General features: G+C 37.0%; 1 pseudogene; it reads right to left on the reverse strand.

The window, feature by feature from the left end:
- Nucleotides 1-16,054, reverse strand: part of LOC149178111 (alkaline ceramidase TOD1-like) — a 28,460-nt pseudogene extending 12,406 nt beyond the window's left edge.
- Between the last annotated feature and the right edge of the window lie 231 nt (nt 16,055-16,285).

Consider the following 16,285-nt stretch of genomic DNA (forward strand, 5'->3'; position numbering starts at 1 on the left):
CTCACTTTGTTTTTATGTTTTTATGTATTTCAGATGTCTCTGACTCTTCGTTTCTGCTTTCCACCGCCTCTTTGGCTTCCTCCTCGGTCGCTGTCATTTCCTTTGACTTGCTTGATCTTTCAGCTTCCCGATCCATGGCTTCCTCTGTCTATTCGGATTCATCAAATTCTTACAGGACACATTAATGCGGAAGAGAGGCCGAATTACAATAATGTTGCATATTTAAGAAAAATATCAGAGAGGCCCCCTTTATAATATTCATACAATATACAATAGTAATCCCGCAATCGCAATCGCAACGGTTCAGGCCCACTAAACTATCAACAACGTTAATTTAACTTTAAGCCCCGGGCAACACATTTATCGGAATACAGGGATACACATGGAATACACGGAAAAACATCCTCTGAACACTTAAGGCCGGACTATAAATGCATTACGCCAACATCTATAACTTCATCGGGTCCGCTCCTCCACAACTTTATCTCAATCAGCAGATTTGCACATAACATAGCCAATTCCCTGATACCCGGACGCGATATTATTTTAAATTGTTTTAATAACTCCGTCGGGTCCATATATATATATCGCAGTCGGCGCTTTTAATGTGACAAGGCTTTACAAGAGGCTTGCGATATGCGATGGATGTGATAATATATTAAATTATATTGCACTGGTGTAGTCAGGTCCGTATGCATATCGCTATTGCAGTTTTAATGTGACAAGGCTTAAACACTGCGATACATAACTCCCGATATGATGGACGTGATATATCATTAGGACGCGATATAATAGGACCATCGGGTCCGCAATTGTATATCGCAATCAGAGGTTTCGGGGGTGACAACCCTTTGAGACTAGCGACACAGCGAATGTGATATTACATTAAGGCGGTTTATAATGGAGCCGCGGGTCCGTGTTATTATCACATCTATATAATATACACCGTCCGATCATCCACCAAGCGATCCAACGACATTCGCACCTCCCGCGCCCACAAGCTACCCGCGCATTATCGCGCGATCAAAGCGGTTTCTGCCCTATCCCATCTGCCACGCGTCGCCCGGTGATTGTGATTGCTCGCCCATGTACGATTACCGCGCACCCTCCAAAGGCAGTGCGATCAATACCGTTTACCACCGTCCCCGCTCGCTATCTCTCGTGCATCTTTATCGCCCGGTAGCCGTCGGATCTTTTCGCTGGAAATCTGACGGCTCATGTTTGTTTGCTGTTAAATGCGTCCACTACTCCTCTGATAGCTCCTGATAACTCTGTCTGCTTCCTCTATGGCTCCGATGGCTCTGTGTGCTCCTCTTCTTTGACTCTGTCTGCTCCTCTCGTCTCCATCTGCTCCTCTAGTGCCTCTGTCTACTCCTTGAATATTGCCATATTGACATCAATGACAATTCGTGTCCAACAATCTCCCCCTTTGTTATTGATGGCAATATTCTTCTGCTCTCTCCCCCTTTGACATCAATGGCAAAGGAATGCATATAGACTCCCCTTGTCAAACTACATCTTTATGAATGAACTTCAGTGATGATAAATAGATAACCCCCATCTTTTAACGCAGATGTTTGAATTCTTCTCGAGGAAGAGGTTTTGTGAAAATATCAGCTATCTGCTCCTTTGTACTGATATATTCCAGGACGATGTTTTGTTCAACTACTTGCTCACGGAGGAAATGATACTTGATTGGTATGTGTTTGGTTCTTGAGTGCATCACTGGATTTTTGTTGAGACTGATAGCACTTGTGTTGTCACAATAAACGGTAATTGGTTGATCTGTACATATGTCGAGATCTTTTAGAGCTTCCTTCATCCATAGTATCTGAGTACAACAGTCTGCTGCAGCAATATACTCAGCTTCGGTTGTGGATAATGATATGGATGACTGTTTTTTGCTAAGCTAGGATACCAAACAGTCTCCTAGGAAGAATTCATTTCCACTAGTACTTTTTCGATCATCTATACTTCCAGCCCAATCAGCATCGGTGTATGCAGTTACAGTCAGTGTTGAGTTCTTTGGGTACCAAAGACCGAAATCAGAAGTTCCCTTCAGATATCTGAGAATTCTTTTTACAACTAATAAATGGGATTGTTTGGGAGCAGATTGAAATCTTCCCACCATTCCTACTGCTTGCATTATGTCTAGTCGTGTAGCTGTTAAGTATATAAGGGCTCCAATCATTGACCTGTAATGAGTTGCATCTACTAGAGGGGAGTCATCATCTTTGCTCAGTTTGCAGTTTGTGGTCATAGGTGTGCTCATGGGTGCACAGTCCTCCATTCCATATTTTTTGAGCATGTCTTTTAGATATTTGGTTTGAGATATACACAATCCTGCTCTAGTTTGAGATATTTGAAGTCCAAGGAAGTGGGACAACTCTCCTATCATTGACATCTCAAAATCTTTTGACATGTTTTGAGAAAATTCATGACTCATTTCATCATTATTACTAGCAAAAATCAGATCATCGACATAAACAAGAGCAACTAGTAACTTACCTTGATCTATCTTTATGTATAGATTGCTTCCAGCCACTCCCTTTTTGAAGCCTTGTTGTTGTAGGTAGTGATTCAATCTTGCATACCAAGCTCTAGGATCTTGTTTCAATCCATATAAAGCCTTTTTCAACTTACAGACTAGGTCCTTTCCTGCTGTTAGACCAAAACCTTCTGGATGCTCCATATAGACTTCCTCTTTGAGTTCCCCATTTAGAAATGCTGATTTCATGTCCATTTGATAGATTTTGAATCCTTTTGAGCAAGAAAATGCTAAGAACATCCTGATAGCTTCCATACGGGCCACTGGTGCAAATGTCTCTTCAAAGTCAATTCCTTCAATTTGTGAATAGCCTTTGCAGACAAGTCTTGCCTTGTTTCTAATAACCTGTCCTTCCTCATTCATTTTATTTTTGAACAACCATTTGGTTCCTATTATGTTTTTGTCCTTTGGACAAGGTACCAACTCCCATGTCTTGTTCTTCTCAATTTGGGACATTTCTTCTTCCATGGCTTTTACCGAATGAGGATCCTTACTTGCTTCTGCAAATGTTTCTAGTTCTATCATAGATAGGAGAGCAATGACTTTTCTCTTGGGTGAGGTTGTTATCCTTCTTCGGGTCTGCACACCTTCATCTCTATCGCCAATGATCTGTTCTTCTGGATGATATCTTTCGACATACTTCATCCTTGAAGAGGTATGAGGTGGTTCTCTTTTTTCTTCTTCTTCTTACTCATCTATCTCTTCTTCTTTAGGTTCTTCTTCTTCAATGAGAAGGTCATCTTCATGTTCTTCAATTTCTGTTACTGGAAGTTCTTCATCAACCTTTACATAATGCTTTCCACTATTTTCTTCAGTCGATAATTGTAGCACTTGTAAGCCTTTCTCCGTGTAGAGTATCCAAGAAATATCCCTTCATCAACCTGAGATTCAAACTTTCCTGGTGAACCATAATTTATTTTTATGAAGCACTTGCTTCCAAAGATCTTGAAGTGCTTCACTGAAGCAAGTCTTCCTTTCCATAGCTCATAAGGTTTTTTATCACAATTTGGTCTTAATTGAGTTCGATTCAATGTGTAGACAACTGTCCCTACTACTTCTCTCTAGAATCTAGGCTGTAAGTCTGCTGCTAATAGCATATTTCTTGCCATTTCTTGGACCTTTTGGTTTCTTCTTTCAATTACCCCATTTTGCTGAGGTGTTTTGGAAGTCGAGAATTCTCTTTTAATTCCATGAATACTACAGAACTCACTAAACTCGTTTGATGTGAATTCTCCTCCTCTGTCTATTCTGAGACACTTAATTTTTGAATATTTTTCATTTTCTACAAGGGCCTTTAGATTCTTAAAACACTCAAAAGTTTCAGATTTATACTTTATGAAATATATCCACATCATTCTAGTATAATCATCAACAAATAACACAAAGTACCTTTCTCCTTGGAGTGCTTGATTTCTAGTTGGCCCACACACATCAACATGGATGATCTCCAAGGGCTTCGATGTATAGAGCTCCTTTGTCTTGTGGCTGGATCTGGTCTACTTTCCATGTTGAAATAGACCACACACTACTTGATTGGGTTTGGACAACCTTGGGATGTCTCGTACAGCTTTGATCTTGCTGATATTGATCAAATTTTTGAAGCTTGTATGTCCAAGTCGCTTGTGCCACAGCCAAATCTCATATGTCTGACTTAAGTAGCATTTATTTTCTTGAATCTTGTTCAGAATGTAAATGTTGTCTGATGTTCTCACCCCTTTTGCCACAAGTTTCCCTGAGGCAGAGTTCCTTATTTCACAGTCTTTGGTGCTGAAAATGACCTTATGTCCTTGATCACAGATTTGGCTGACACTCAGGAGGTTGTGTTTGAGCCCGTCAACTAGCAGAGCATCTTGAGCTTTTCCTTTTCCATTGATCAGAGTAACTGTTCCTTTTCCTGCAATTCTGCCTAATCCGCTTCCAAAGGACACATTCCCTTCCTTTTTGCTCAGTGAGACAAACTTCCTTCTATCTCCTATCATGTGTCTGGAGCACTCACTATCTACAAACCATTGGTTTTCATTATTTTGAGCATATAGAGCCAGGACGCATTTGTCCATGTTGGAGTTCTTGCTACTCGTCTTTCTTCCTTTGAGTGGGTAGTCTTGTTCATAGTGTCCATTATTGTAGCAGAAAGAGCAAATTAGATCAAATTTGGTCAAGGGATCAAATGAATTGAATGTTTTGATTTGTCCCTGCCTTTTGGGGGCATATGAGTTGATTATTCGGTCCTTTAGATTTGTCTTTTCACTTCTGCGAGCCATACAATGTCTGGCTTGATGACCGAAGTTTTTACAGTGAAAGCAATGTCCAAGAAAGATGGTTTTGTACTTGTTGAAGCAACCACGATTTGAGTCGATTTCCATCCTGGGAATTACTCCTCCCTCGTTCTTCGGATTTGCGATGGGCCTTTGGTGGAGTATAGGTTTGTATTTGCTGTAGTGTCCATGATTCGACTCCACATTCTTCTTTGGAGCAACTCTCTCTTCATTCTTGGGATCTGGGATGCACTTTTGATAACATATTCTTTCATCTTTTGGATTGCAGGAAAGTGCATCGACATAGCTTTTTGCACTATTCTTAGTGCTTGAGGATTCTCCTTTGAAACCTATTCCAGACTTGTCATGTTGAGGTTTTTGATTTTTCAGAATAGTCTCAAGTATTTGAGAGCTTTTACAGCCCTTTTTAATTTTCTCCAACTCCTTTCTTAGAGACATTATTTCGGCCTTGCGTTCTTCACAAGTCTCTGCCTTTTCTTTAAGCTTTGCTTCCAAGAGATCTTCTCTCCTTCTTATTTCCTCATTTTCCACTTTGAGAGAAAAGATTTTGTTCCATGGCTTCTCATTTTTTTCAATGGCACTTATTAACAATTCATCTACATTTCCTTCCAGCCCTGATTCATCATCATCTGCGAGTGCCATGAATAATGCTTCTTGGCTTTCATCATAATCACTTTCCCCATCTGATTTCTTTTTGATGACCATAAACTCATCCTAATCAGACTCATCTTGCTTGGAGAAGAAGTTTTTCTTATTGAGCCCTTTCTTTTTATGTGCCATTCTTTTAGAATTTCCTTCATCATCACTATCATGTTTATGAGGACATTTTGCTGCATAATGACCTATTTTACCACATTTAAAACAGATAAGAGGATACTTGCCTTTAAGCTTAGATCCTCTCTTCAGCTTTCGTACAAATTGAGCCAATTCGGATTCCACATCTGACTCATCACTACAGTCATTCCTGTCTTTCCCCTTCTTTGACTTTGAGGCCTTGAATGCTGCATCTTTGGAGCTTGGGCCACCTTTCCTCATTTCATAGGCAGTGAGAATTCCATGGAGTTCATCTATTTTGAGGGTATCTATATCCTTTGCTTCTTCAATAGCGCTTATTTTGGAGTCAAATCTATCTGGAAGAGACCTTAACACCTTTTGAACAATGGTACTTTCTTCAATTTTTTTGTCCAATCCTTTCAGGGAATTTACCACTTCAGCTACTCGGAGGAGATACGCTGCAATGTCTTCTTCATCTTCCATCCTCAAAATTTCAAATTGTCTTGTGTGAGTTTGAAGCTTTGCCTTTTTTACTTTTGAGTCTCCATTGTACAAGCTAACTAGCTTCTCCCACATTTCTTTGGTAGATGTATAGTGCATGATTTTTGTAAACTCGGAATTAGTGATTCCACTAGTGATGGAGTTCATGGCCTTTTCATTTGCAATGTAGGATTTCCTCTCGTCTTGGTCTATTGGAAGAGTGGTAGTCATTTTGTATTCATTTTGAACAAAATGCCAGACTTCAGGTCCAAGGGACATTAAGTAGTAGGTCATTCTTTTCTTCCAGAAACCAAAGTTAGTGCCATTGAACAAAGGAGGTCTTCCTGATGCTTCGTGATTTCTCATCATGGATGCGGATCCTTCTTCAAGTTGTTAGGCTAGTATGAAGAAGCTTTCTCTGATACCAATTGTTGGAAATACTGGGGGGGGTGAATCAATATTTTTTACTATTTTTTTAATTGTTCTAGTGATTGCCAAAAAAAACATATATAGATATGTATATGTATACACAGAACACAGAAATCAATAGTTGGAATGAATGATTTTATTAAAACTAAAGACAATGCAATGAAATAAATACAATATAAGTATAAATCTAATTGTGAATAGTTGCCAAGCTCCAACTTGGACTTCAGTGAGGCTCCAACCTCCAGAGCACCAACTCTGTTTTGCAGTGGTTCTGCACTTAGGAGCACCTACCCCCAATGACTTTAGTCCTGTTCAATTCTGAGGCTCCAACCCAACCTTGATATAAATTGTTCTGTTGTTGTTCTCTACTCACAAGCTTGCTGAGCTTCTGCTATTCTCCTGTTCTCTTGCTTCTCTGGCCTTTCCTTCCTCTTGCCTTTTCTTTGGCTTCCTCTCTCACTGATTATCTATCCATCAATCACCATCTCACTTTGTTTTTATGTTTTTATGTATTTTAGATGTCTCTGACTCTTCATTTCTTCTTTCCACCACCTCTTTGGCTTCCTCCTCGATCACTGTCGTTTCCTCTGACTCGCTTGATCTTTCAGCTTCCCAATCCATGGCTTCCTCTGTCTATTCAGATTCATCAAATTCTTACAGGTCACGTTAATGCGGAAGAGAGGCCAAATTACAATAATGTTGCATATTTAAGAAAAATATCAGAGAGGCCCCCTTTATAATATTCATACAATATACAATAGTAATCTCGCAATCGCAATAGCAACGGTTCAGGCCCACTAAACTATCAGCAACGTTAATTTAACTTTAAGCCCCGGGCAACACATTTATCAGAATACAGGGATACACATGGAATACACGAAAAAACATCCTCTGAACACTTAAGGCCAGACTATAAATGCATTACGCCAACATCTATAACTTCATTGGGTCCACTCCTCCACAACTTTATCTCAATCGGCAGATTTTCACATAACATAGCCAATTCCCCGATACCTGGACGCGATATTATTTTAAATTGTTTTAATAACTCCGTCGGTCCATATATATATATATATATATCACAATCGACGCTTTTAATGTGACAAGGCTTTACAAGAGGCTTGCGATATGTGACGGATGCGATGATATATTAAATTATATTGCACTGGTGTAGTCGGGTCCGTATGCATATCGCTATCGCAGTTTTAATGTGACAAGGCTTAAACACTGCGATACATAACTCCCGATATGACGGACACGATATATCATTAGGACACGATATAATAGGACCATCGGGTCCGCAACTGTATATCGCAATCGGAGGTTTCGGGGGTGACAGCCCTTTGAGACTAGCGACACAGCGGATGCGATATTACATTAAGGCGGTTTATAATGGAGCCGCGGGTTTGTGTTATTATCGCATCTATATAATATACACCGTCCGATCATTCACCAAGCGATCCAACGACATTCGCACCTCCTGCGCCCACAAGCTGCCCGCGCATTATCGCGCGATCAAAGCGGTTTCTACCCTGTCCCATCTGCCACGCGTCGCCTGGTGATTGTGATTGCTCGCCCGCGTACGATTACCGCGCACCCTCCAAAGGCGGTGCGATCAATACCGCTTACCGTCGTCCCCGCTCGCTATCTCCCGTGCATCTTTATTGACCGGTAGCCGTCAGATCTTTTCGCTGGAAATCTGACGGCTCTTGTTTGCTGTTAAACACGTCCATTGCTCCTCCGATAGCTCCTGATAACTCTGTCTGCTTCCTCTATGGCTCCGATGGCTCTGTGTGCTCCTCTTCTTTGGCTATGTCTGCTCCTCTCGTCTCCATCTCCTCCTCTGGTGGCTCTGTCTACTCCTTGAATATTGCCATATTGACATCAATGACAATCCTTATCCGACAATACACCAACACTTGATGACATTGATGAAAAATTAAGAAAGGAGCCTCCAAAATGGCCACAAAACTAGTGGCTCACAAATTCAATCAATAGAATGGATAAACAACCTGCTTTGATACTACTGTTAAACACATGATATTGGAAACTAAATAAATTATATATTAATGATTTTCCCAATGAATGATGTACACAATGTACATATTAATACAACAAGAAAACTCTTGATTCAGTTTCCGGGTCTTCTTGGACTCTAATAACCAATCACCCTAACACAAACTAGCCCAACCTTAATCCAGAGGATTAGTTGTCTAACATTTCATACATCACCACGTATTAGATGAAAATGAGCTAGAAATCAGCTCCCAATTATTCATAACGTTTGGTGTAAAATCCGCAACTTCGATGAGAAATTTGAGTGTAATGTCGTTGATGATGTTCAATATCTCCAATGTTTCCTTTGAAAACATCATCTCTAAAATTTTAAAGAAACATTTTGAATTGCATTGACACTAGCAACATATTTTTTTAGTATTTTGGATTGGCCCCCCAATATTACAGGTTATACATCTCATGGTGGCCAAAATTCTAATTTGTAGTATAACTTCTTATATATATCATCAATTTATATTCACAATGGAACATACCATTGCAACAGTTTACATGGTGAAGAACCCTCTACATGGTTCAAGACATTGATTATTCACACAATCCAATAAACCAACAACCACCTATAACTTGACCAACTCAAAACTACCCAACAAAAATTAAATTAGAAAAAAAACAATCACGTAGAATTTTTATTTTAACATAGGATTATTTTTACTTTTATTTCAAATTTACCTAAACTACTCAACAAAAATTGATTAAAAAACAACATAGAATTTTTATTTTAACATAGGGTTAGTTTTATTTATTTTATTTTATGATCACCTCTCATTGGTTTTGAATTTATGACGACACTGCAATAGTTCTCCGTTTTCCAACAATTTTGTAAATTATATTATGTTGACATTATAAAATTAACATTATCAACCCTTAGATTTTAAACTAACTTTTTGTCATATTTTTTTCATAAGTAATACCATGTTCTACGCAATAGAAAAGCTTAGTATTTTTATTAGCCTCGGCAATTTACACATATCTACTTTTAGGGTGTCATTCATTTTCTTCTTTGTTAGGAAGATCATATCTCTCTTGTTCCAGTTCTCTAAGAGTGGTTAGTACATCCTTCGAGAAGACCATTGGAATTAAGATAGAAAGATTTATGTTATGTTATACTTCATTTAAATAGGCTTATTAATTTTCTTTATGTTGTTGATACCATCCTTTCACGGCCTGTATTAGTTTGTAAATTTGTTTCACAAATTGAGCCACATAGGAGTTCAATCATGAGGGATGTAAGTGTGAGAATGTGTCCTCGATTATCTTTTTAAAATCCTCTTTAAAAAACCAAGAGTGGTTGAAACAAAGTGGGTGTGGATGTTTATTTGAATCGATAGATGATCTAAGAAAAATTGGGAGATGATTAGACAATCAGTTGTGAGATAGTCTGAGGGTTGAGAAAATCATTTGAAATGAGGAACCTATTGATCTTTTTGGATATGTCATCCTCATTTGTTCGTAAATTTTTCAAGGTATGGGAGACCTTTAGGGATTTGATGGTATGAGGTGAAGAAAAGTAAACAAATTAGAGAAGAATCCATTGCATGGGTTTGGTCTAGGGTTGGTAACCTAGATATCCCTCAAGGATAGGGTGAGATTAAGATCTCCACCAAGGATGGTATAAGGGGTGGAGTAGGAAATAGAATTTGTGAGATAATTATAGAAGGAAATGTGATCATTGTAAGGCCCATATATATTAAGTACAAAAATTTTTGTTGCAAGCTTCAAGGATAAATAGTGTAATCATAATAGTGGATTTGTAAGAGGTGGAGGCCAAGGCCCTAAATTTTGGACTCCACCCTATTAGTAGTTCGTTTGAGTGTCCTTTTACATCTAAAATTGTGAAAGGTTAGTCCTTTAGTCTGTATTGTATGGCCAGTTTTTCTATGACATCATTGATCATGCTCTCCTAGATTAGTATGATGCCAAGATTGTGATTTTTTATGAGGTAGCAGAGGGGAAAAAATTTCAGGCCTCATCTAACCCTTTGGCATTCTAAGAGAGTGTCATCATTATGGGGAAGCTATGGTAAGGTAATGAGGGTGTGGAGGCTGAGGGGCCATAATTATGGGAAACTCATGAGTAATTATAGATGGTTCATAGTGGAACAAGAGGGATGTTAGTTTCTTTTCCTTAGTCTAGTGTTTTCATGGGTGGAGTAATTCAACTGCGGGCAGAAGATAGGGGATCTAGGAAAGTTATTAGAAAAATAAATGAGATCCTCTACATTAGAGTACTCCATAATAAATGAGGATGATAAGTCATTCGTCGAGAGGGTTAAATGATGGGGAGGCTATGAGTTCTTTGTCTCAGCGTAATTCTTGTTGCCAAAAATATATCTTCTCTTGTGTTATCATTACTCTTTTGGCTACTAAACCAACATCCAGATGTAGAGTCAAAAATCCTATCATAAATCTACCATATCTTAAAGGTTAAGTTCAATAATAACCCTTATGTTATCAATATGCTTTTCTTTAGTCATGATGATTTGAAAGGCATGTAGTATTTGCATGTTGCTCTGTCTGAATTTTTGAGGCTCTATCCTCCTATTCCCTTCAGCTACAAGAAGGAAATACACGACAACATTTTACTAGATGGAACCCATGGGAAGAAGGGATCAAAGCTTATATATTTTATTTATGCAAGAAATCGGATGGAGAGCGTGTGGGGTAAGGATTGCAAGGAATTCAAGCCCAAGAGATGGATTGGTCAAGATAGAATTTGCATAGGGGAATCAAATTATAAATATAGCGTCTTCATTGTCGAGCCTCTTCTATGCTTGAGAAGGTAGATGTATTATGTTAATATGAAATTCTTTTGGTTGCTCTCCATTATCACATGAGAATCAATCCCGAGAACCCTGTGAATCCCAAGCTAGGGTTGACTATCTTCATGCAATACGGCCTTAAGGTAATGTTATAGCCAAAAGATGATGTTGTTTTGATGCAAAATTAATGGCTCAACTAATATAAAAAGAGAGAGTGGATAATAGCATGTAATGTAAAAAGAGGTGCAGATAATTTGGATCATGGTTTGGCATCTATTTAATGTTTTCATGATTTTCTAGAAGTCATGGTTTGGTGGTTGTTCAATATTTTCATGATTTCTAAAAGTGTTTATGGTTAGTAATGTTTGTGTAATAAGAATGTATATTGTTGATGATTTTAGTGTGAAGTTTGTTAATGTTATGCTCGTGATAGGAATTCAATGATGATACCCATCGATATCCATTGTCTTCTTATAAATATAAATTACATAATTTTATTCCAACTGCATTGTATTCTTATAATTATAAATTACATAATTTTATTCTAATTCCTTCGATGAAAGAAGGATATTGCTTCATTCTTGTGTTTAATTTTTAATTTTCATTGGTCATATTTATTAGCACCTTATATCTCTCGTTTTTCTAAATCAACTTCAAAATTATTATTTAAGAAAATAAAAAAATAAAGAAATATATATATTTATGTTTTTTTGGATTTTGATTAAAAAAAAAACTATTTAATTTATGATTTAGAGACATGTGGAAATATTGTACAACTTGCCTCTCACCTATTATTAATAGATTATTTTAGTTTGTGTTGTTTTTCTTGAATAAGGATGGAAAACCAACTTCCATTTGCAAATAGTGGCATAGTAAATATCCCATGGTTCAAAAATTCTCACAAAATAGTGCTTCCTTAATCCTCTTTGATCTTCTATGAAAGCATAACATATCTCAAACTTATTTACAATAATTATTGTTGCAAAGATATTTTAACCCAAAAAATAATAAAACAACCAAGAGAACTAACAAACATTAGATAAACAAGACATCAATAAAATTAAAAACAAACTCCACCATTTCCATCGCATGGTTACATTCTAGAATTCATAAAATATGAAAGAGTTAAACTGCATTTCGAAAGCCTTTTTAGACAACTCATCTGCTTTTTTATTCAATTCCCTATAAATATGTGTGAAGTTAGTCCACTAGAATGAAAGCAAGGTGAGGCTTTAGACAACTCATCTGCTTTTTTATTCAATTCCCTATAAATATACGTAGAGGAAAGCAAGGTGTTTTGAATTTTCTACAGAAAAAGACCTAAACAAGCAATTTGATTAATAGATTTTTGGTGTGCCCAATCGATCACTATTTTGGACTCCCCATCACCTTAATTTTCTTTAATCCCAACTTCTTTCTGAAATAAAGGAGGGACCATAAACCAAAGAATTTGACTTTTGCATTTGTACCTCCTTCCTCTAACATAACCACTATGAAAATAATATATTTGATTGATGTATTTAATGCTACTCTAGTGCGTGCCCGATGAGCTTGCATCATATGTGTTGGGGGAGAATGGTTCGAGGTAGAGTGGCTGCCACATAACAGTAGATACAGAGTCTCCATTCTCCTTTTTAACACGTTCCATTCCTGAGAATTCGTTAACTTGGGTTGCATTCTTTTATCGAGGAGAGTCTTTTTCGGCAATTTCTATTTCATAGACTATAGAATAGTTAATAAGGCTTGACATGCAGGCATTTAATTTTTGTCTTTTCAGTAAAAGCACGCCCATCGAGATAACAGAAAAAGAGCGAAAGTTAAATACCTGCATGTCAAGCTGCATTAATTATTTTATAGTCTATGAAATAGCAATTGCCGTCATCTTCTAGATCATTGTTTTCATAACCCACAAGATTCTCCATATTGATATTGTATCCCTTAATCTCACTCTAACAAAACTGATCGACCTCTTGTGGGTTTCCGCAGGTCTATCTGTTGATAGTCCGACGTAATACCAACATATTTGTAACGACATTGTTTTGGGCATGCCATATCCCTATACAGTAATAAACATTGTGATCGCTTTCTCCCCAATCTTGGGAGCGCATGTTTCAAATGCTCGGGTATGTTGGGAATTAAACGTGTCAATAATTTCCATTGTTAGGTATGTTGGGAATTAAACGTGTCAATAACTTCCATTGTTTCCATCCAAAGAATGTGTCGATTAGCATTGTAACTTAACAGGTTGGAGTCTTTGGCGAGAGCGGGCTTTAGAATGAGAAGTAGTAACCACATTCATTTGCATGGGCGCGTCCAGAGGTTTTACTTTATCCCACATTGGTAGGTCAGGAATTTATTGCCTTTATATAACCCAGCATTCTCAATTATATTTGACCATTTGAGCAATGTATTGGTTCTTTCGTGAGCTCCTATATTGGCGCCTTGTATGGGCGCTAGATTTGGTGTACTTTGACTGGTTTTATTGCTGAAATTCGGTGCCTTGGCTTGTGACTGCAAAACTTTGACATGGAAATTGTTTTTATTGGTGAAATGAAATGCGGTGCCTTGGCACTGGAAATGCGAAACTTTGACATGGAGATTGTTTTTATTGGTGAAATGTGGTGCCTTGGCATTGCAAATGCTGTGCCTTGGCTTGTGACTGCAAAACTTTGACATGGAGATTGGGTATTGAGGGCAATAATATTTAAAAAATATCTAGCAATAAAAATATCTATATTTACAAAAAAATTTCCATTTCTCCAACTTTGGGAACAAAATCACCTAGTAATAGTTTTTTTTTGCACAAGAATTGGAGTATATCTAGCGGTGCCTTGGCTTGTGACTGCAAAACTTTGACATGGAAATTGGGTACTGAGGGCAATAATATTTAAAAAATACTTAGCAATAAAAATGTCTATACTTACCAAAAAAAATTCCATTTCTCCAACTTTGAGAAAAAATTACCTAGTACTAAAAATATTTTTTTTACACAAGAATTGGAGTATATCTAGCGGTGCCTTGGCTTGTGACTGCAAAACTTTGACATGAAGATTGGGTACTGAGGGTGATAATATTTAAAAAATACCTAGCAATAAAAATTTCTATACTTACAAAAAAAATTCCATTTCTCCAACTTTGGGAACAAAATCACCAGTAATAAAAATATTTTTTTTCACAAAAATTGGAGTATATCTAGCGGTGCCTTGGCTTGTGACTGCAAAACTTTGACATGGGATTGGGTACTGAGAGCAATAATATTTAAAAAATACCTAGCAATAAAATATATACAAACAAAAAAATTCCATTTCTCCAACTTTGGGAACAAAATCACCAGTAATAAAAATATCTTTTTTGCACAAGAATTGGAGTATATCTAGCGGTGCCTTGGCTTGTGACTGCAAAACTTTGACATGGAGATTGGGTACTTAGGGCAATAATATTTAAAAAATACATAGCAATAAAAATATCTACTTAAAAAAAATTCCATTTCTCCAACTTTGCGAACAAAATCACCTAGTAATAAAAATATCCTTTTTCACAAGAATTGGAGTATATCTAGCCATAAAAATATCTATACTTACAAAAAATCCTCCATTTCTGCAACTTTGTGAACAAAAATAGCTATATTTACAAAAAATACTCCATTTCTGCAACTTTGGAAACAAAATCACCTAATAATAAAAATATCTTTTTTACACAAAAATCAAAAAATACCTAACAATAAAAAAAACTATACTTATCAAAAAAACTCTATTTCTGCAACCATGGGAACAAAATCACCTAGTAATAAAAAAATCTTTTTTGCATAAAAATCGAAGAGCATGAGAATAAAAGAAATTACGTCAATTCAAAAGAAATAACTAAATAAAAGTCATACAAGAGATTTCTAATTACTAAATGATTAATCAAAAGAAATTACATCATTTCTAAAGCATTAATTGGATCGAAGTCTTATTGAAAACAAATTGTCATCCAAAGAGTCTGTTAACTAATCCTTTCCAACTTTCACTTTCCATTCTTTTATATAAAGGAGAACTCCAACCAGGAATTTGATTTTGCTGGTATTTTTTCCATTCTTTCCACCACTTCATGAAGTTGCTTCCTTAGAAGAAAATATCCAAGGAAATGTTGCGATGGCTAATTAATCTTCTCACATAACCCTCAAACATTTCAAGACTTTCTAGCTTTTGGAGTTGATCCTGTTTAAGATTTTCCAAGTATTTCCAAGCTTCTTCTGTATGTGCCCAAAAGCACGAGTCTTGAGTGAGGGATGCCAGCTTTGTGCGACCTCTCCGACCTCTTGAACTGTGAGTGTTTTCCTTTTCTTCCATCCATTTCTGAAGAACTTTATACCGATTGGGTTTTTCATTTGAAAGATAGTCACCTTTGCCCTCAGACCTGCAATAATAATGTGCAATATCCAGAGGCCCCACATGTCTTCTATATGTAGTGCCAACGTTTATCCACCTGGAAATCATTTGGCAACTGATCATGTCTCTTCCCCATTTCAATAATATTATACCAGAACCCAGAGAGCCTTTCCTTGCACAAATTAGCATCGATATCATTCTGTTTCCTAAAGGAATCATAAAATGTGATGTCATCTTCCTTCTCACAATGCTCTTTATACCACTCAAACTCTACCATAACACATTTCTTCTTGCTCAATTCAATTGCTAGCTTAGCAATGTTTGTGTTATGCTCGTGTTCCATGTCTCTTGCTATTTGTAAGGTGATCAATGCATTATCATTCTACCACAAAGTTGACAACACCAAATTCAAGAACACGTTTTAAAGATCAATTAGTATGCGGAAAGAAGAAAATAAAATTCAAAAAAGTTGATAACAATCAATGCTCACACTAGAATTTAATATCAAATCTTACACAATAGAATTAACTAACAAAAATTATAAATAAGTTGAGGCATAGCCTCTTTTCTTGAT

The sequence above is a fragment of the Pinus tabuliformis genome, chromosome 4_1 (assembly GCF_031772625.1).
Source record: "Pinus tabuliformis cultivar Carrire ecotype Pingquan chromosome 4_1, CPIR1, whole genome shotgun sequence".
NCBI classification, from domain to species: Eukaryota; Viridiplantae; Streptophyta; class Pinopsida; order Pinales; family Pinaceae; genus Pinus; species Pinus tabuliformis.